Raw genomic sequence first — 23224 nt, 5'->3', positions numbered from 1 at the left:
CCCTCTCCCTCCTTGCCCACCACTCAGCCCTTACCACCCAGCAAACTCCTGTGCCATCATTCATGTATATTCCACTCACAACCATAATGTCCACAGGATGAATGGTCACAGCACTAGAACACAAAAGTTCAATGTCATTCAACACATACAGGGGCTACTGTGTCAGGGTACCAAAAGAGAATAAAATATAGAACGGATAGACAACAAGGTCCTACTTCATAGCACAGGGAACTATATTCAATAACCTGTGATAAACCATAATGGAAAAGAATATTAAAAAAAGAACATATATATATCAAATATATATATAACTGAATCATTTTGCTGTATAGCAGAAATTAACACAGCATTATAAATCAACTATACTTCTATTAAAAAATTACTACTTTTTTATAAAAAAGAGAATAAAGAAGAAAAAATGACCCCTACACTTAGGAAGTGTGACTGAGAAAGTGTTTTAAAGGGTGTAACATTGACAGAGAAATAGACCAAGAGTCAGTGATGAGGTACCAGAGGAATAAGTAAGAGTGCTCAGGAAATGCAGAACACAGCAGTGGTCAGGATCAAATGCTTCTGACAAGGGAAGGACTTCCTGGCCAGGGATTTGTTGGAAAAGCAAGGACCGGCACTCACAGGGAGAGGAAAGGCTCGTGCAAGCGTGGGATCAGGAAAACCTGAATTTCCCGGGCACACCTGAAATAACTCGTGCGACCAAGACACTGCTACAATTCCTCAAACTGTACAGGCAGCCCCCAAAGTGACCTTCAGTGGCCCTGATATTGCAATCATCCCTGCGTGTCCCATCGCACGAGAATCCAATCCTCACCCTCCACCCCCACCTACGAAGCCCTAATGAGCAGGCCTGTCCTTCCCTCATGCCTCAGCACCACACTGGCCTTCTTGGGGTTCCTCATTCCTAATTCCTTCCTGTCTTGAGCCTTTTCTCTGCCTGTTCCCCCCACTTCAAATGCCCTTCCCTCTGATCTTCACAGGACCGACTCCTCCTTGCAATCCAGATCCCAGTGCAGAGGAAGCCTCTTCAGAAGCACCTCACCTGACCTCCCAAACAGCAGTACCCACCCTGGTGCTTCTGCATCACCCTACTTACTTCTCTGCAGGGCAACATCTGATATTTTTCTTGAGCATTACTTGTTATTATGGAAATCAGAACAGTCCATCTTCATTAGTTACAGATTTTTGTATTTATGAACATGCCTAACTGGCTAACTGGCTAAAATTCATTTGTAGTCCCCCAAATCAAATACACACAGTGCTTCCACATTCATTCAGGGCAAGCACAGAGCAGCAAAAATATTGAGTTGACCAAGGCACACATTCCCAGCTGGGGTCCAACAAGGTCATGCTCTATTTCTTGTTTCAGGTCTCACACAGCAAACAAGTATCCTTTCTGTGGTCTATTTACTGCCCATTTTTCACATTTTTGTCCTTTTTATTGGTGATTTTGCTGTTTAGGATGCCCCCCCCAAGTGTGGTACTGAAGTGTTGTCTTGCACAGGAAGGCTATGGTGTACTTACAGAGAAAATTCTTGTGTTAGATAAGCATCTTTCAGGCATGAGTGCCAGGGCTGTTGGCTGTGAGTTAAATATTAACCAATCAACAATATATATTAAATCAAGTGTTTTTAAGCAGAAACACAAATAAAACAAGGCTATGTATTGTTCAGTTGACAAAAATGTTGTGACCAGAGGCTCACAGGAACCTAACCTTGTATTTCCCCTAGGAGCAATGGTTCCATATTTGCAAATTCAGTGTTCACAGTGACGGTACAGAGCATAACTACCATGAATAACAAGAATTGAATGCACTTATTTTAAATATGGGTATTTTTCGAGTTCTCCAAAGAAAGATATCTTGGCAAATCAGTCTATTTTGCTCCTGCTAAACCAGACGACAGCTGGTGGTAACGAAAGTAGCAGAGAAATGGTTAAGAGTTCTACTTTTGTCTTTAATTAGGTTTTAAATAAATTTCTGCATATAGATGAAGTGGGTTTAGACAAAAGCTGTACTTTTGTCTTTAATTAGATTTTAAATAAATTTCTGCATATAGATGAAGTGGGTTTAAATGACATAATCTATTTTTCCCTGTAAGCAGGAACCCTGTCTATCTTGTTCAGGGCTGTGGATCACCATACCTAGCACAAAGTGGACTCTCATTAAAAATCTAACAAATGGGGGCTTCCCTCATAGCACAGTGGCTGCGAATCTGCCTGCCAATGCAGGGGACACGGGTTCGAGATGTGGTCTGGGAAGATCCCACATGCCGCGGAGCAACTAGGCCCGTGAGCCACAGCTACTGGGCCTGTGCGTCTGGAGTCTGTGCTCCACAACGAGAGGCTGCGACAGTGAGAGTCCCACGCACCGCGATGAAGAGTGGCCCCCACTCTCCGCAACTAGAGAAAGCACTCGCACAGAAACGAAGACCCAACACACACAAAAATAAATAAATATTAAAAAAAACAAAAAAATCTAACGAATGAATGAAATACTCACTTCATGCCAAACAAAATCCTTTTTCTTAAACTTATTTCCCTTGCAAAAATATATACCAAGTGTAAGGTACTAAATTCTTGCCCTCACTTAACTTGAACGGGATAAAAAATTTGAAGTAATCATGTTATAGTAAAAAGATCGAGAACTTCAATAACAGAGACTTGGAGTTGGATTCTAACTCTAAAACACCACCTATGTGAGGCTGAATAGTTTATTTTACCTCTCAGAGCCTCATTTTTCTTGTATATAAAGTAGGGATAATATCACCTCCAGCACACGATTGTGATAAACAATTGTGATAATGTGTACATTGCCTCACACATAACAGATACTGAATAAATACCATCCATTCAGGTTTATATGGAATCATGAGTCATTCACAGCAGCAAGGCCAGAGCAAAAGGAATGAAGTCCTCATTTGACAAGACGGAAAGAAGAGGATTAGGGAGCCTCCAGCAGCCAGGCCAATTTTTATTTTCCCATAACTTTTTTAAGGATCCCCTCAGCTCCACCTTCAAAAGAGATACCTGTCTTCAGGAGTTGGTAGCAACCCTCAGGAAAGTCAGAGAAGTTATACCCAGTAGAGGCTACCTTCTCTTTTACCCAAGGAACTAGAAGAAATGGCGTGAATTCACAGCCTACTTTTTTTTTTAATTTGTATTTCTTTTTTTTTTTAATTGTGGTAAAATATACATAATATAAAATTTTCCATTTTAACTATTTTTAAGCTTCCCCTCTTTCTTAAGCAGTCACTGACAGGGACTACCTAAAGACATGCATGCATGAGATTTGGCCTTCAAAATACTGAGATTGGCTATAACACTCCTAAGCTTAGATTTATGATTCCTATCTCCCTTCCCACCACTTTTCACTGAACGCATCACTTGAGAAATAGATATTCTCCTGAAACTTACACTGCCTTCCTCATTCTTGTAACTTTAGTCACTTTTTGAATTAAAGGACCTGATAGTAAAAAGAAAACAATTTTGTGAATGGTTCTGCCAGATCAATACTCAACCACTAATACATTTTGGGGGTAAAGCTCTACTTTACGTGATCTATCTGTATTTCCAAGTTAGCATGATTGAAACAAGATTTTTAATTTCTCCATGCCTATTTATTTTTCTATTAAGTGAAGCAGTTGGATGACATCTAAGACCCATTTCAGGTCTCACACAGTATTAATTCTGTTATTAAAATCACAGGAGGGCTTCCCTGGTGGCGCAGTGGTTGAGAGTCCGCCTGCCGACGCAGGGGACACGGGTTCGTGCCCCGGTCCGGGAAGATCCCACATGCCGTGGAGCGGCTGGGCCCGTGAGCCATGGCCGCTGAGCCTGCGCGTCCGGAGCCTGTGCTCTGCAACGGGAGAGGCCACAACAGTGAGAGGCCCGCGTTACCAAAAAAAAAAAAAAAAAAATCACAGGAACTAGCATATACCACACTATCTCTACACAGAGTAAAATGTTGCTTCAGGAAGTACAGACCAGAAGTTTGTATATGCTCATGATAGCACGTGTTGCCACACAATGCCTATCAAGCAGCCTATAACTGCCACAGAAATGGCTGCAAGAAAACAAACACCATTCTAATGACCTCACACAACGTTATTTTATAAACATTATGAAGACTCTTCTACACTAAGCTGTTTAAAGCAGCAAGACTTAGGTTAACTGATAAAGTTTTCTCATGTAACTTCAGTTACTTAAAAAAAAAAAAAAAAGAGTTTTGTTGAACTTACGGGCAGATTAACATAAGAAAGTTGAGAAGCAAGTCTCCCTTTATTTGGTGAATGAACTGAGACATGGCTTTGGGTCCCTTGCATGAGACTCTTGATTTGATCATGAACCTAATGAACTACATACAGATGTCCCTCTAAGTTCCACTTTCTACATGTTGCCCATCACTTATCTCACATGGTCTTCAAAGGTAAGTATTATGTTCAATTGTTTGGTGTTTTCTAGCAAATTTGTCTGGGTCTGTGTCATTTCAAGAGCCACCTTATCAGCAAACAATGTCACCCACTGGATGTGGCTCAGTGTTACAAACTCACACTCCATACTTTTCATGATACGAGTGATGTCCAAATCCATTCTGTCAGAAACACTTTATTCTAGATATGTACTCCACAGCTGGCAATCCTGGATAGAAAGGAATCCTCTACTTGTCCACGTAATAAAAACACTTAAATTTTAATGTATTGGATTTCTGGTTCTATGTATGAAGTATTGAATATGACAAGACAAGAGGAAGAGGAGGAAAAGGGGAAATAGGGAGATGAAGAAGAAAGAAAATAAGAAAAACAGAAAGTAAGATGATAGATTTAAACCAAATCATATCAATAATTACATTAAATAAAAATGGTCTAAACATTCCAATTAAAAGGGCATCTAAGAAAAACCTACAAGTAATATCATACTTAATTTTTTAAGATTTAATGCTTTCTTCTGAATTAATCTACTTTAAATTAATATTTGTTCATCCAAAGTGTTCATTAGAAAATGAGCTAACAAGCCACAAACTGGGAGAAGATATCTTTAAAGCACGTAAACACTAGTAGCTAGAATATATAAAGAGCTCCTACAAATAGAAACTACAGACCAAAAGAAAAAGTGACAAAAGATACAAATATGCACTTTACAGAAGAGAAATACAAATGGCCAATAATATATATAAAGATGCACAATCTAATTAATCATCCAAAACCACAAATTAAAACCATGACAAACTGCTTTATGCTCACCATGATACCAAAGGTAACTCAGCAAGGGTGTTAAATGATAGGAACATTTATTCACTACTCATAAGTGTTGGTCACTTTTTAGAAAAGAACACAGCATCATCTAATAAGGTTGAACATAGGCATACCCTGTAATCCAGTCATTCTACTTGGGAAGAAATCCTAGAAAAATACTTGCTCTTTGTACCAGGACACATGTTCAAGAATATCCACAGCAATAGACACCCTGTCTTAGTTTAGCTTCTCCTAGAAGTAGACCCTGAGGTGAGGATTAAGGTTACTTAGAAGGAAAACTAAACAGGAAGACTGGTAGAGGTGTGGAGAAGTACTACATGGAAGGAAAGGCAGTCAATAAAGGGTATATAATTGAGCCTTGAAGAAAATGGGGTTGAACTGCGGGAGTCCACTTATACGCGGATTTTTTCAAAGAATACTGAACAGTCGGCCCTCCACATTTGAAGGTCTTGCATCCATGGATTCAACCATAAAATTTCCATCTATGGTTGGTTGAGCCCAGGGATGCAAAGCCCATGAATACAGAGAACCTACTGTACTATGTCATTTTATATAAGAGGCTTGAACATCCCTGGGTTTGGGATACACGGGGCTCCTGGAAACAACCCCTTGTGGATACTGAGTATTGACTGTATTATTAAACCAGTCACTATGTGGGTCACTGGATTACCACCTCATGGGTAAACTATGGGGACTGAAATTATCAGAGGGAGCAGAGGGATTTATATCCCAATTCTCAAGAGTCATTGAGAGCTATGTCGTTGAGAGCTACTCCCATGGGTGTGCCTAACCTGCTGCACTGTGCACTGGCCACACAGCTTTCTGCAGGGAGTGGGGAGAAACGTCCTCAAGCATAGATGCAGACGACAGCATCTGGAAATTGCTGAAAGCACCAAGAAAGACCCAAGGGTCAAGGGTGAGGCACTGACAGAATCTGGTACACAACTAAAGCCCAAATGTCCATCGATAGGACAGTTATTTAGTAGCGTATTGTTTAGCCTCCATGTGTTTGTATTTTTTACAGTTTTTTTTTTCCTGTAATTGATATCTAGTCTCATAGCGTTGTGGTCGGAAAAGATACTTGATATGATTTCAATTTTCTTAAATTTACCAAGGCTTGATTTGTGACCCAAGATATGATCTATCCTGGAGAATGTTCCATGAGCACTTGAGAAGAAAGTGTATTCTGTTGTTTTTGGATGGAATGTCCTATTAATGTCAATTAAGTCCATCTTGTTTAATGTGTCATTTAAAGCTTATGTTTCCTTATTTATTTTCATTTTGGATGATCTTTCCATTGGTGAAAGTGGGGTGTTAAAACCCCTACTATGATTGTGTTACTGTCTATTTCCCCTTTTATGGCTGTTAGCATTTGCCTTATATATTGAGGTGCTCCTATGTTGGGTGCATAAATATTTACAATTGTTATATCTTCTTCTTGGATTGATCCCTTGATCATTACGTAGTGTCCTTCATTGTCTCTTGTAATAGTCTTTATTTTAAAGTCTATTTTGTGTGATATGAGAATTACTACTCCAGCTTTCTTTTGATTTCCATTTGCATGGAATATCTTTTTCCATCCCCTCACTTTCAGTCTGTAGGTGTCCCTAGGTCTGAAATGGTTCTCTTGTAGACAGCATATGTACAGGTCTTGTTTTCGCATCCATTCAGCCAGTCTATGACTTTTGGTTGGAGCATTTAATCCATTTACATTTAAGGTAATTATCGATATGTATGTTCCTATTACCATTTTTTAGTTGTTTTGGGTTTGTTTTTGTAGGTCATTTCTTTCTCTTGTGTTTCCTTTAGCATTTGTTGTAAAGCTGGTTTTGCGGTTTTGAATTCTCTTAACTTTTGCTTATCTGTAAAGGTTTTAATTTCTCCATCAAATCTGAATGAGATCTTTGCTGCGTAGAGTAATCTTGGTTGTAGGTTTTTCCCTTTCATCACTTTAAATATGTCCTGTCATTCCCTTCTGGCTTGCAGAGTTTCTGCTGAAAGATCAGCTTGTTAACCTTACGGAGGTTCCCTTGTAAGTTATTTGTTGTTTTTCCCTTGTTGCTTTTAATATTTTTTCTTCGTGTTTAATTTTTGATTGTTTGATTAATATGTGTCTTGGCGTGTTTCTCCTTGGATTTATCCTGTATGGGACTCTCTGTGCTTCCTGGACTAGATTGACTATTTCCTTTCCCATATTAGGGAAGTTTTCAACTGTAATCTCTTCAAATATTTTCTCAGTCCCTTTCTTTTTCTCTTCTTCTTCTGGAACCCCTATAATTCGAATGTTGGTGTGCGTTTAATGTTGTCCCAGGGGTCTCTGAGACTGTCCTCAGTTCTTTTCATTCTTTTTTCTTTATTCTGCTTTGCAGTAGTTATTTCCACTATTTTATCTTCCAGCTCACTTATCCATTCTTCTGCCTCAGTTATTCTATTGATTCCTTCTAGAGTATTTTTAATTTCAGTAATTGTGTTGTTCACCACTGTTTGTTCTTTAGTTCTTCTAGATTCTTGTTAAATAGTTCTTGTATTTTCTCCATTCTGTTTCAAGATTTTGGATCATCTTTACTATCATTACTCTGAATTCTTTTTCAGGTAGGTTGCCTATTTCTTCTTCATTTATTTGATCTTGTAGGTTTTTACCTTGCTCCTTCATCTGTAACATATTTTTTTGTCATTTCCTTTTGTTTGTTTGTTTGTTTCCTTGATGGGTGGTGCTGTATTCCTGTCTTACTGGTTGTTTGTCCTGAGACATCCAGCACTGGAGTTTGCAGGCAGTTGGATAGAGCTGGGTCTTGGTGCTAAGATGAGGACCTCCAGGAGGCCTCACTCTGATTAATATTCTCTGGGGTCTGAGGTTCTCTGTTAGTCCAGTGGTTTGGACTTGGAGCTCCTACCACAGAAGCTCGGGCCTGATCTGCGGCATGGGAACCAAGATCCCGCAGGCTTCGTGGCACGGTTAAAAAAAAGAAAAAACGGAGCAGTACAATATCAAAGAATAAAAAACAAGATAAAATTAGCAAGTTAAAAAATATATTAGGAAAAATAAAATTATAATTGAACAACTGCAACAAGGCAAAGAAAACCACAACAGAAAAAAGGGGGGGGGGGCACAAGCCAAAAGGAGCGAACAGTATCAAAGTATAAAGAATAAAGTAAAATTAGAACCATCAAAAATTCCTTAGGGAAAATAAAAATATAAAATAATCAACAATAATGAATCAACAAGGTAAAACAGAACCCCAATCTAAAAAAAAAAAACCCTTGGCTATGGGGGCGGAGTTTAGGTGGGGGTGGAACTTAAGCAAGGGTGGGACCTAAGTGGGTGAGGGGGTGATGTTTGAGCGTTGGGCGGGGCCTAGGCTCAGGACCCACTAGCCAGAAAAGGTCCTGGGGGCGGGGCCTAGGCAGGGTGACTCTTCAAGCGTGGGGCGGGGCCTCTGCTTAGCACTTGCTAGTAAGGGGAGAGGCGGCATGTGCAAAGGAGGGCCTCCAGACTGTGGAGTTCCTAGGGCCCTGCGTGAGGGTGTGTGTGTGGGATTTAGGCCCAGCTCGTTGGAAGGGGTCTCAGAGGGGATCTCTGAGGGCAGAGGTGGGGCCCTGGGTGGGGGGGCAGGGGCGGGGCTTGGGCTCTGCGTGGCAGGAGAGGCTCCGAGGGCAGAGGATTAGGCCAGGGAGCCCAGCAGGCGTCCTGGTGCCCAAGTGGACAGGGAGAGCACGGGCCCTGTTCCCTTCCGTTCCTTTGTGCCCCTCCCCCACCGTCTCCCCCGTAGCCACTGGACCCCTAACCAGGGTGGGTCCTGCTGCTGTAGGAACCCCTCCCTTCTCCTATATACACCTCAGGGGTGCCGGTCCCAGAGTTCCGGCCTTTACTTTTGCTCCCCCTTCCCTCCCTCCCAGTCCCTCAGGACCCATGCAGCTGGAGGGGCCCTTGGTGGGCAGAGGATCAGGCCCGGGATCTCAGCAGGCTCCCGCAGCCCCAAGTGGGCAGGGGAAACCTGGCCACGCTCCCTTTTGATCCTCTGCCCTCCCAGTGGTTCCCCAATTTCCCTCTTCGGGTGTGGGATCCCTTCCCCTCCCCCAGCCGCCCCTCAGGGGCGCCAGTCCCATCCTGCCTCCACTTCTCCTCCCCCTTCACTCCCTCCACGCCCCCCGTCCTACCCAGTCGCTGGAGGTTCCTCCCATCCCCTTAGGTGTCCGTGGTCCCCCACCGGTGCCTGGTAGGTGCCCTAGTGGTGAGGAGACGCGAATTCCGCATCCTCCTAGTACTCCATCTTGACTCTGCCCACCCTTCTCTTTTATATACTTTTCTGTGTTTTCTACAATAAACATATATTCCTTTTATATTAATAAAACAATGTGAAATCAGTTGTGCCCCCATAAACGCCCTTATCTCCCAGTCCTAGCTCTACCCACCTTACATACACAGCCAACCTAGGAAAGCAGAGAACTCAGTTACTTGATTCCCTATTGTAGTTATTAACTTATACAGAGATCCCTGGTTTGCTAATTCAGCTACAAATTTACATTTGCCCACAGGCATTAAAGTAAAAAAAAAAAGTAGGCCAATTCTAAAATAAATCATCTGGTAGGCAATTAAAAACTTGATAAAAATTGAAGGGAAGAGAGAATCAGAACACTACAGGTTAAATCCTATTATAACAAATTTCATATGATTGTTTCTATTCTGCCATGAAGGAATTCTGAGTTGGATTCATGTTATATCAAACATTGATTAAAGCAACTGAAATATTTAAAATATATTGGACAATATATTTAAAATAATTGCAATAACAATTTTTATTTTGAAAGAAAAAACTGAAAGGGGGAAAAGGCTGCATAATCTCCATAACTGTGGATTATGGGATGACAAAAGCTCCAACATGTCTGAAATAACCAACCTGTGTATTCATCAAATGCCTTGTGTGCTTTGTCAAACCATAAAAACTAAAATCATTTCTGCCGCTCTCAGAAGTTAGATCTATCACACGAGACTGTTTCCACTATCTGAATGCAAATTTATAATCAATATCAACCATCCTATAATGCCAAAACAGAATAAATGTTCTTCAAGTGTTACAGAGACTAACTACTATATCCACTACTAGAATCGAGCGAATTTGTGATAGCCTAAAATGTATTTGTTCATTCAGTTAGCAGAATCATGTTTTGATGATGCTCTGGTTAGGATGTCTTTCTTTAGGACTCCAAAATCATTAAGGTTTATGTCTTCATAATCTAAGAGGCCTAAGTGAACAGGCTGGAGGGCCCCAGGAGCACTTAAAAGCTAGTTGGGAAGAAAAGTGCCTGCCTAAATAGCTTTTGTAGAGCAACAGACCGTGAATCTCCTTTGTGAGCTCAGATAAGCTTGGACTTCAGACTCTCATAAACTCCCGCCAACCCAGACAACAATATCTGCTTCTGCGAGTTTCTAGCCTTGACCCCAACAGCCCATTCCATTGACCCTGTTCTTTTAGTGTGACTGTGTTTTAAAAAGGTTGTGCAGGAATGTTTCGTGCCCTACAGCCCAAAGCTCTTTTAACAACCATGTTTGGGAGCAGCAATACAGACTTTGCACCAAATAGTATCTGGAGGAAAAGAGGTGAGAAAAGGGAAGAGAGCCTCAGATTTGGAGGCATGACAGTGTGTACTTGGTGACGATGTACCATTTGCAAATAACAGCACACACATGATGCTAAGAATCCAAATTGAGAAAAATCTTGTAACCCACAAAGTCCAAAAGATGGAAAATCAAGTCGATCACAAAAATAACCAGTGTATTTCTTCTACAACATTTTACTAAATCTCTACTCCATGTATTACTTTCTGTTTAATAAAAAAAGAAAAGAAAAATATTTTCTGGTTTTCCAATATAAAAAACCAACTTCAAAGGAGCTTTCTAAGTACTGTAAGGTAATATTGTCACCCAGGCAATTTCAAAAGGCCTTTCAAACCACTCCCAGATAAGTAATCTGTTATCTGGCAACTCTTATGAGAAAACACCTTTAAAGAGTCCATAAACAATCATTATCTTTAAACAGCATCCTTAAAAACTAAACCCCCTGGATAACATAGATTTGTTTTTCAATTTTACCTCCCTCAGACTACTTCAGAAGTCCTTCTCAGCCTTTTTAATTAAAAAAAAAAAAAATCTTTAAATCAAAAGCTAACAACAAAACAGGTATTACAACAGATTCTGCAAAAATTCACCTACCAAAAATCGGTTTGAAATAATATCCATGAATTCGGAGAAAAGGCAAAGAGACAGTAAAAGTATACAAGCTTAACTGAGGAAAAATCTTTACATAATCATTTACTTTTCCATTTTAATTAAACTTGAATTCCAAACTATGCTGAGTTTATTAACAAGATAATTCTTTATAAGTCACTACTTAGCAGTTTCCATAAGAATTTTATGGTCTGTCAATATCACATGGTGGAGAGTAATCTAAGAATTTAGTGAGTCAATAAAATAAAAGGCAATCACAATACACCCACACTGAGAACTCCTTTGCAGACTTGGAGCCTGGCTGGGGGCTGGGGGCAGGGTGTCAAGTTACTTTCAACAACACCAGTTAAGGCAAAAGCTTCAGCACTGAATATTCCATTTGCTGCTCAGTCTACCTCATCCCGCCCCCGGCCCTGAACCAACCAACAGTCAGCTCCATTATGTAGAGTACATATTTCGAGAGTTGAAGTTAGAAATGTTAAGAGCTAGAAAATATTCACAGATCACATAAATACTTATACATGTCAGATAACCAAAATAAATTTTGAGTCACCAGAATTTACTATTTGCTAGAATGCTCTGTTTACGCCAGTAAGCTCTGTTGACTACATGCCGTTTACAAGGCAGCCTTCACTTCCAAGCTAAGATCTCTACCAAAACACAATGTAAGGATTCCAGACTTCCAATGTCCTGAAACAAATGTCCTATTTAGGTTCAACATAAATGAGTGACAGTGTGTGTACACATATGTGAAGACGTGGAGGAAGAAATTAAGAAGAAATTCCCTGGAATTCAACATGAGGGATTTGGAAATTCAAGAGGCAGTTCAATCTAGTATGAAGCATCGCATAAGTAAGAAGGTATCTGAAAACACGTATCTTAAAACTCTCCACGTTCTTGAATAAGATATAACTTTAAGATGGCAGAAATCAAACGATCTGAGAATTATAACCCAATTTTCGGCACTCTAAAGCTGGGTCACATTTCAATTTTTCTAGCAATATATTACTTTAATACTTACAAAAAGGGAAAGCTAACCAAGTAGCTTAACTCAAAATCTTGATCGTATACAGAGAAATATTTCTGCCAAAGAAGAAAATAGCCCTGTCTGGCTCTTTCTCCTCTGAAATTACACTGTTATTGACCTCTCCTCTTCTATAGAGGAGGTTTACCTGGAAAGCCAGAATGGCATTCACTGAATATGTGACTAATTCCCACTGCATTAGCGTTCATGCAAATCTGGCAACTGCTATAGCCATTTACACTAACACCCTCTTTTACACAACTGCTATTACTTGTGCTAAAAACTCATCTGTCACAGCTACATTTTTTTCTGAGTAATAATCCCTCTAGTAGAGTCACTGAAAGGCCATGGCAAAACAACCAAATGTAGAGGGCGTTGAGGGTTGAATAAGCCCATTGTCTGCTTTGGAACAAGAGGTCTGTATTCATGATGAAACGAGAGTAAAAACTAAAGCAGAACAAATACTTAAAATTCAGAAAGAAGTCAAAAAGTAGCTGAAAACCCACCCAAATTTTAAAACTACCATTTCTATGCTTGGTATCGTTTTGTATGATTCCATTACAAAATAAAAATGTGGAGATGATATAAATTTATGAGAGCAGCTCTTTGATATAAGTAGTTGTTGTTTTTTTGCAATTTCTCCTGAATATTTAACAACGTCTTTTGGGGAAGTAGAATATTCTTCCTATTTTAAAAACCTCTAAAGTGAATTGGAGGTTAATCAACTTGTTAAGCACTCAATTTTATGCTTTGGCCAAAGATATAAATCATAGTAAAAGAACAATATTATTTTATACTTATATCTCTCTGTACAGTTTATTAAGCAGCTTCACCTAAATTACCTTCCTTAATCCTTATAACAACCCTGTGAAGTAGGAATGATTGGCCTATAATATAGACAAGAACCTTGGGACTCAGTGTAGAAGGTATTTGCCGTGTTTTCTGACCAGCCGGCACATTTTGAACACCCGTGATGCAGCTGGGTCGTTTTTGGCTTTTGGGGTCCCACTTTCCCAAGATAGAACCTAGGAAACTCGGCTCTCTCCAGCCAACTTTGCAGCTAGGGTGACTTCAGCACCACGAATTAGATTCAAGCTTGCAAAACTGGGATTCACATGTGAGCAACTGGATGAAGGGCGCTACATACTGGTGTGGATTCGATTTGCTTTTACTGGTCAGGATGACAACAGAGGTGTCCAGCTTAGGGGGCCAATGCTGGCTGCAAGGCTGAGTTCCCAGAGCAGCACTACTGCTGGCAGCACTTGCAATAAAGCAGATTTCTTGGCAGCAGTGCAAACCACGGCATCCAGTGCTCGGGGGGAAAATCAGGGGGCAAAATATTCCTCTCTGGGCCAGTTCTCTGGCATGGTTTTGGACATTGTTCTTGAAATTTTAGCTGTGTGCCTACTTCTTCAGCCCTCCCATGGAGGCTCTCTCCCATGAACTTCTCAATATCCTTTCAGTAAGCTTCATTTCTGCTTAAAGTGCATTTTCTGTTGCTTGCCATGAGGGACCCTGACTCTTTAGTGAAGTTGGCACACAGCAATCATTCTCTTTGGAAAGTCTTCTCTGGGCAAGCCATCTTTAAGCTAAGTCCAAAGGGATACATGACATTCAGCCAAGCAAAACTGTGGGGAAAGTGGAATGGCAACCGAGGCAGAGGGTCTAGAGGTGCAAAGGTCCTGTGGTAGAAAAGATGACCAATGAGTCATGAACGGGATGGGGAAGAACTTGATGAAATGAGGCAAATAGATGCGCAGAGGCCAGTGCACAGGGCATGGTAGGTTTTGCTCACCTGTGACCCTACATATCAGAAAAAAAAATGTCCTTATGTAGCCAAAATAAAAGCAGGCATAAGCAACAAATATTCAAAGTTTTACCCTGAGAAGCTTCAGAGTAAGACTAATTAGTACCCCAGATACAGAATGGGCTTTCAGACATGCAAAGACAGCGATAATCTTCCCCACATATATTTTCTTTTCCACATTAAAACCATCCCAGCTTCTTCAACTGTCCAAGTAATATCCCAGCCATAATAATCTAGTGGTGAACACAATGGACTTTGACTGAGAAAACCTGGATTTGAGCCCTGATGCTAGACTTACTAGATGCACGATCTTAAGGAAATCACTCACATTATCTGGGAAGGTTGCCCACATCCATAAAATAACAGATGATTCTGCTGCCCTCCGTATCTCATAGAATTGTTTTAAGGTTCACATGAGCCAAGAGATGCAGGAGCTCCATACAACACTAGGTATTGTTAGTAGGGAGTAACTGTAATGATGATACCAGTGGTCACTGTTGCTATAGTATGGTCTCCTAAAGGAGAAAGAGGAATGTCAATATGCTGAAGTTCTCAACATTCCTAATGTGTCCAGAACTGAATATACTATAATGTTTTAAAAGTAATTTGTCACAAGATAAAAAAAAATTAACGATGTGAGGTGATGGATGTTAACTTATTATGCTGATCATTTTGCAAAATGTACATCTATCAAATCATTACGTTGTACACCTTAGACTTATACAATGTTACAGGTCAATTATATCTCAGTTAAACTGGGAGAAAAGAACTCAGTGCCGATCAGCATCAGCATGATGCTCTATCCTTTTTAGAGCCTCCTTACTAAGTAGTAATTTTCAGTGAAAAGTCGCTCAGAGAGCAACATTGAAAATAAATGACCTGATGATAATAGTTGGGTATTAAGAGTTTTCTATGTGTCAGATAATGTGCTAAGTGCTAATAAAATTTTTTTAATTAAAATTAAAATTAAAGAAGTTTAACCAATGCAAGGTTACTTTGTGATGATTTCTCCTTCTCATTCTAAACTATTTCAGGGTAAGTTGACATGATTTTTTGGGCTCTCATGGTTTTGACCTCAAATGAACTCACAATATAAAAGACATAAACACACTAGGATAACACATTATTATAAGAGGTAAACCATCATTTTCAAAAGGACATCTTTGTCTTAGTCATCTATCTCTGGGATCTAGTGCCCGTGCCTAATACACATTAGTCAAGCAATAAATTTTGGATGACTGATTGAATACACATATGATGTACAAGCTGTCATATAAGAGCACAGAGTTTATGAAAGTATTTTATTATAAAATAAAAATAAATCTTTTATACATATTAAAATAATATAAAATAAAAATATTAAAAATATTAATAGTGTAAGCTAACACTTATGAACACACTTACATGGTCCTAGACACTTTGCTTACTGCTTCACATGGATCAACTCAGGTAGTAACTAACAGCTGGAGAGTGGGGAGGGGAGGCCTGGCAAGATGTCACAGGAGAAGTGATGAGTTTTGAAGGATGACTTGGCCATCGCAATTAACACAAGGTCATGTTTATCTTCTTCGCCTGCATCTAGCCAAATTGTTCCCCAATTTGAGTTAAAGATTACTTGATAAATTACGAATTCTTAGAAATCAATCTAGTTTGGCCACGTATGCGATCAAATCCATGATAACCAAGTTTAAAACAGTTCATTTAACTTTGAGTATATTTGACCACAGAACATAATGGAGATGGTGGATTTTAAATATTTTTAAATTAAATTACTTCTTTGCCTTCTATATTTTCACTAATCAAGGAGCTCACACTGTAAAGCCCAACAACAACAACTCTGGGACTCACAAGCTTAAAAGGAAACATCAGAGATCTGAGTAGACATTTTTCTAAAGACATACAGATGGCCAGCCGGTCCATGAAAAGATGCTCAACATCACTAATCATCAGGAAACACAAGCCAAAACCACGAGATGCCACCTTACACCTGTCCGATGGCTATTATCAAAAAGACAAGAAGTAACAAGTGTTGGTGAAGATGTGGAGCAAAAGGAACCTTTGTCCACTGTTTGTGGGAATGTAAATTGCTGCAGTCACTATGGAAAACAGTATGGACTTTCTTCAAAAAATTAAGAATAGAACTGCCTTGTGATCCAGCAATTCTACTTCTGAGTATTTATCCGAAGAAAATGAAAACACTAATTTGAAAAGATACATGCAACCCAATATTCACCAGAGCATTATTGATAATAGCCAAGATATGGAAACAAGTGGCCATTGGTGAATGAATGGATAAAGAAAATGTGGTATATATACAATGGAATATTATTTAGCCATTAAAAAAAGAAATCTTGCCATTTGAGACAGCATGGATGGACATTTATGCTAAGTGAAATAAGTCAGAGAAAGACAAATACCATATGATCTCACTTATATGTGAAACCTTTAAAAAAAGAAAAAGAAAACAAACTCATAGACATAGAGAACAGACTGGTGGTTGGGAATGGGTGGGTGAGGAGAATGCGTGAAGGGAGCTACATGTCAATCGTACCTCAATAAAAAAAGAACGAAATTTCACAGACTTGCCCAAGCCATTCCTGCAACATTTGAAAATCCATCATATTCAGAAAAAAATATTAATAACTTACATGACATTCCACAGCCCACCTCAGAAGGACATTCCAATGTTTAACAACTCTCCCAATCAGACTGTGAGGAAAGCAATTTTGACCCGCAGTCAAAGACGTGGGCATAAGTTTCCAGATAGCAAAATCATCTGTAAGTTAAAAGAGAACATTCAGCCAATGCTTAAACATGGAAGTTGATGAGAGTATTAAGAAATGACAGCAAGCCTAAGACGATGTCAGGAAGAGAAGCCGTTCCAAGAACTGTCTAATCCTATGAAATGATGCCAAACTATTCAAGTTCATTCAGAACCGAATCTGATCATGCCCTGATCTTCCCTTACATTTTAATTAAGATTAGTTGAGCATGTAAATGAGTCTTGAGCACAATATCCTAGGGTGAACAAGACTGGAAAGAATCAGAATTGGTCCAGCAGAGAAGGAAAAGTAGGGAAAGGCAATCCGTGGGGAGTCTTTGATCTTCAAGGTGAGGGCACCAGAAGGTGATTAAGGTTTGTGGCCTTAAGAAGTCAGCTGGAAGTACTTTCCATTTAGATTCTTCCTTGGAAGGGTGCCCAATCATGATGAAGGCAAGAAGGTGCTGCAAGTGTGAGCAGAACTTTTATATAAGCATTGTTTTCTTTCTCAATTCTACTCTGCTATCTTCCTATTTCTGCATCTGGATATCATGCCTTTGAACAATGAAAAACCTAGCGATACGGTCTTGACTCATAATTAACTTGTTAATGAGGATATCCCTGTATTATATTTTGCCTAACTTGCGCAAAACTTGTCATTCACCACTTTGCAATCTTTTTCATTCGTTTTCTTCCCTGTTTATTCTTTCACGGTTCCTTGTATATTGTGTTTAGGTGAATGTATGTGTGTATCAGTGTGTAGATACATGCAATCTAAACTAAATCTTATTCTAGTGATTTAAATTTAAGTAAGCGCAATATTAAGTACCAGATCTGCAGACTACTGAACTGAAATATTTTTACTATTTCAGTGTCCAGATTTTCACAATTACAATTGTTTTCAAACTTTAAATATCCTTAATTTTCCAGGATTTCCCCCCCAAGTCATCATTTCCTACTGTCAATATAGTTTTAAGCTTCATAAAAAGATCTATCTGTAAGTCACAGTCTCCTCTATCTGCAAATCAACAGCATCCATAGGACATTTATTTCTAAAAATAACCTCAGTTAATATTTATTTTATTCATCAGTTTAGGTAGTTGAGCTAAAGTATAATACTCAGAACCCAAAGTCTGCAATCTGCAGAGAACCAATTTTGTCTCCGTACAATTGCTTCCTGCCAGTGGCCTGCGGGGGGGACAGCCTTGGGAATTTAAATGACCGAGTTACCCAGGGAAAGCAAGCTTCCTTTTAGTAAGGGCGGGGGAGGGGAACGTTGATTTAATTTATTTTACTGCCTTCGAATCTACGTTGGAAAGGAGAAGCAAGAGTTGATCAATTAGCTTAGCAAATTCAGTAAGTTGTTTATTCAGTTGGGTGAATTAATGTTTCCCCGAATTTACTTTAGCTTTATTTTTTGCTTTCAAATATATCCACTAGGTAAGAGGTTAAAAGCCCAAAACCCTTCTATCCTCCAGCTCTTGCAAATATCTTTTCACATGTTAATTTGATCTTTTTGTGATTGGAGGCAGACAGATTTCACAGTTTCACCCCCTCCTCTTCTATCCCGCCAACCCCAGCATATGGATAATACACGTATAGATGACAGAAAATTATAGATAATAGAAAATTGACTACACTGCTCTATCCTATTTTTTAGGCTTCTCAGTTTTTAGCATTTCTCTTTTCCTGCTGACTTTAGTTTTAAATTTTATTTCCACCCAATATTAAAACCTAAAGGGAAATAAAGGACAGCATATGTTAAGATTATCAGAAAAGAATTATGACAGCAAATTGCTTTATTAAAAAAACAGTCGTTAAATGTCTCCAATTTTTGCTAGTTTTTCCTTCTTCCTTCTCTTAATGACCCATCTTTCTTAGGAAGTTCCTTTCATCTGACTTGCTCCACAAAATTATTCCTGATTCATTCCTTACTGAGATTTAGGGGAGTACAGCTGTTCAAACAAAGTGCTGGCCTATGAAAGCCTGGGAAAATTGGGGAAGATAATCAAATTAAAATTCCAGCTATACATTCTTTTAACAGAGCGCAATTTTGATTTTTTATATTTCAAACGTATTAAAAAGGGCAAGCTCTGTAGCATCGTAGACTACATTTTTCCATTTAATGACCAGGATGACATGTTCAGAAAAAAAAAAAACCTATTTATTCAGCAACACATCAAATGCGCTTTTCTAGAAGAGATTTTTTTTTTAATTAAAATAAATTGAAGATCCAAGAAAATAGGGGCTTGAGATCCTAGCAGTTGGGGACCACTGGAAAATTTCTGGCTCAAAATGCCAGGCATTAAAAAAAAAAAAAATGCCAGGCATAAAATACGAGTGTTGGTGACCTGTACACAAGAGTGTTGGGGGTGTTCTGATAAACACCAGACACCACTGATTTTCAACCAAAGGTGGAACTGGAAGAGCTTTTAATCCAGAGGCTGCAAAATCACCTTCTCCGAGGAAGTTTAATCTCTCTAGCTCTGTGAAAAGGAAAACGATTATAGGATCACAATCTCCTTCGAACTCGCGAGGCATATGTTCCTGGCCTTGAAGTTGAAAAGCTGAGAGAGAAAAATCAAAATGGGAGTGCTTTCACGCTTCTGAATTTATTCCTCTCCTTTCTCATGCATCTGTACATTGACGGAGCTAGCAGAGAATGTAAAGTTTTCCTAGATCAATTTAATACTTTTTGAATTACACTGTAAAGAATGCCCACCCCCATGTATAAGTATTATGTTTCCTAGATCAAGAGAGAGCATCCTCTTCTTTCTAGCTGCCCAAGAACCCCACCTCCAGTCAGTCACCAAGTCCCATTTAAAATCTACCTCCTAAATATCTTCGGACTCCAGCCATATTTCTGCATTCCTACAGCCTCTCACCCAGTTAGGGCTACTGTTATCTCCCAACCAGACTGCGGCAGAAACCTCCTAACTGCTCTGCCTTCAACTTTGCCTTACTCCATCCGTTCTTCACACCAGCTAAACCGATCTTTCTAGGAAGCAAATCTCCAATTGCCATTAGGATAAATTCCAGACACCTGAACATAGTTCAAATCACGATCAGGCTCTGAGCAATGCTTCAGTCCAATTTCTCTGCTTCCTGTCACACTCCACAGTACCACCAGGCTAAGTGCTTTTCATTCTCCCCAAACTCACACACACACACACACACACACACACACACACACACACACACACACTCTCTCTCTCTCTCTCTCTCTCTCTCTCTCTCTCTCTCTCTCTCTCACCCTGGGCTTTGGTGCATACTCCTACAAATGCCTGCAGCAACCCCACTGTGCCATCTTCCCTCTCCCTCTTAAAATTTAACCTATAAGGGCTTCCCTGGTGGCGCAGTGGTTGAGAGTCTGCCTGCCGATGCAGGGGACACGGGTTCATGCCCTGGTCCGGGAAGATCCCACATGCCGCGGAGTGGCTGGGCCCGTGGGCCATGGCTGCTGGACCTGCGCGTCCGGAGCCTGTGCTCCGCAACGGGAGAGGCCACAACAGTGAGAGGCCCGCACACCACAAAAAAAAAAAAAAAATTAACCTATAAGAGTAGCTCTTAGTAGGTGCTCAATAAATACTTGCTATTGGATAAAGGAATGAACAGGGTGATAATGCTACTAGGTATATGACACAGTGGAGTTTTTCAGTTTTTTTAATTAAAATTACTTGTTAGACTCTGAATAGGGGGCCAGAACCTGGAAATCCAGTTATGCAGGTTATACAAGTGTTGGATCTAATGTAGTTTCCTCACCCCACCAAGTGCAACACAACTTAGATTCAGTACTTGATTGTTCTCTGTGGCTCCTATTTTATGTATACCACTGGCCACTACTCTTTGATGTCAGCCCCATACAAAGTCAGTTTAGAAAGGACAGCGCTGATTACACCATTAGCCTAACTCAGATCCCAAGTCAAAATGCTAAAATGAAAAACAAAGTTCACCCTTATTTCTCTTAATTCTAAGCAAACAAACTTATATTCAAGAGTATCTCCCCACTTTCTAAAATGATTCTACAGTAATTTGGCAGTCAGCCTGCCCTACTCTGCATTTTGTTTAAGGTCCCCTGATAATTTGTTGCAGTGTGATGAAATAGTTCCTCTGGCCAATTACAGCCTCTGTTTACTATTTACCCCAGGCAAGAACTGAGGTCTGGGTGTGGATGTTTACTCTAAAAAACCTGGTAGTCAGAACTGGCTTCCCCCCATTCAAAAGCACCAGTGCCTACAAGAGAAAATCCAAACTACTCTGTGTGGGAAAGGAGGCGGGTTTTAAAACACTTCTGCAGCGTCTACACACCCCCTTTCCATCTCATCCCAGCCATGCCTGGCCCTCGCACCCTCTGCTTCAGGTATACCACCCAGAGATCTCCAAACCTTCCTCTGTGCTTTGCACTGGCTCTTTTCTCTGCTTGGAATGTCGCCATTCCAGTCTCATTCCTCACTCTGTCCTGTACCTGGCACATTCTTCCCACCCACAAGCAGAATCAGTTAGTCCCCTCTTTGTGCTTCCTTTCCTTACCTCTCTCAAGCCACTTAACACATTAGATATTGCAGTCACTACTCGTGTATCTGTCTCCCCTACCAAGTTGAGAGCTGATTATAAGCAGATGCCACATCTTACTCATGTTGAGATCCTTGGTGGAGAAAATAATACCTAGCACATGGTAGTCAATGAATGGTAATTTAATGAATGAACCTGCTTCATCTCTGTCCACAACTGAGACCAAACCACAAAATTATCAGAATCTGACTGCAACTCCATCCATCATGATTCTGTACGTCATAAACAGCAACGGAAAACCAAACATGCAAGGACTACATTTTACTTGCTATGCAGACTTTGGGTAACTTACAAGACTAATCGTCATAATGACAAGCAAATAGCTCCACCTCTGTCAACATAACTTTGAATTGTTGTTCCAACTGGATACACAGTTGGAGACAATTCAAAAGAGAATGTTTAGAGATTTTAAGTGACACTAACCGGCCTTTTTACTATTTGTTCAGCAACTATTTGCTGAACCCCAGCAACACGCTTGGCTTGCTTTACTAGTAGAAGGACTACCAAGTGGTGTCAGAAAAGATCCCTGACCTTAATGTAAGGGCTTTTCAGTCTGGCAAATGAACTAAGGCAACTATAAGGCATCACCTTTAGCTGTTATGTAAACGGTATAAACAGGGGATTATTGGCATTTACAGGAGGATGAAGACAAGTTTTTTATTTTATGGGCTTTTACTGTATATGTCTGGTAGGATGGTAAATGTGGTCTAAGATTTTGGCTCCTTTTAGGTTAAAGTTTGCACAGTTTGTTTAGTTGCAGCTCTCACCATAGCAATTCTGGAGCTGGAGAGTAAAGGCGCTTCTACCATGACGAGAAAGGAGAACAGGGAGGCCTCTAACTCTTCTAGGTTTTTCTCCCATCCTAGGTGGTTTATCATTGAGATGCCTTGAGAGAAAAGCATTAAATCCAATAAGCTTCAAGATGAAACTCTGACCCAAAACTCATCTCCTCCCAGAAGATACCTAATGAGGACTGGCCTCTTCCACTCCCAGAGCTAATTCCTCAGTCACATATATAGGAGGTCCCTGAACATATATCATCACAGGGCCGTGTCCTTGCCTTCAAGGATTTCCATCCTTCATTCTCAAGGTCTAATGTGGCTGTAAACATTTACTTTTATTTGTCTTTATTGTATTTGTTATTGGAAATCCCCATGTTGAGTGTATGTTCCAAGTTTTTTTAAAAAAGAAGAAACTAAATCACTAATTATGCTTTCTAATATTTCTCTAGTTTCACTTCTCACCATCCGGCATCCCCAGGATACACACTCTCAAAGTCACGTTTTTTTTCTAGCACACTCGGTAAGTGTGGCTTATAGTGCATTCGCTTGAAACCTAGAAATCTCCAAATCACCTACTGTCTCATACAACCGCAAAAGTCCACCTTTCCCTGGGGACCGCACAAGTAGCCAGTGCCCAAAGCCAAGTATATTCAAACTGACTTTCGATATTTCAGAACAAAGGATTCATAAGCAAGCGTTCAGGGATGAATCCACCATTTGAAATTGCATGAGAAAATCTTACGTGTACGTGAATCTATGGATTTTTTCTTGGGGCTAGGTTCCACTGC

At 39.9% G+C, this 23224-nt stretch overlaps 1 pseudogene; it reads right to left on the bottom strand.

The window, feature by feature from the left end:
* Positions 1-23224, bottom strand: part of LOC137232657 (uncharacterized) — a 976682-nt pseudogene that overhangs the window by 899890 nt on the left and 53568 nt on the right.

This window comes from Pseudorca crassidens, chromosome 10 (genome assembly GCF_039906515.1).
Source record: "Pseudorca crassidens isolate mPseCra1 chromosome 10, mPseCra1.hap1, whole genome shotgun sequence".
NCBI lineage: Eukaryota > Metazoa > Chordata > Mammalia > Artiodactyla > Delphinidae > Pseudorca > Pseudorca crassidens.
This window is presented reverse-complemented; position numbering and strand designations above follow the sequence as displayed.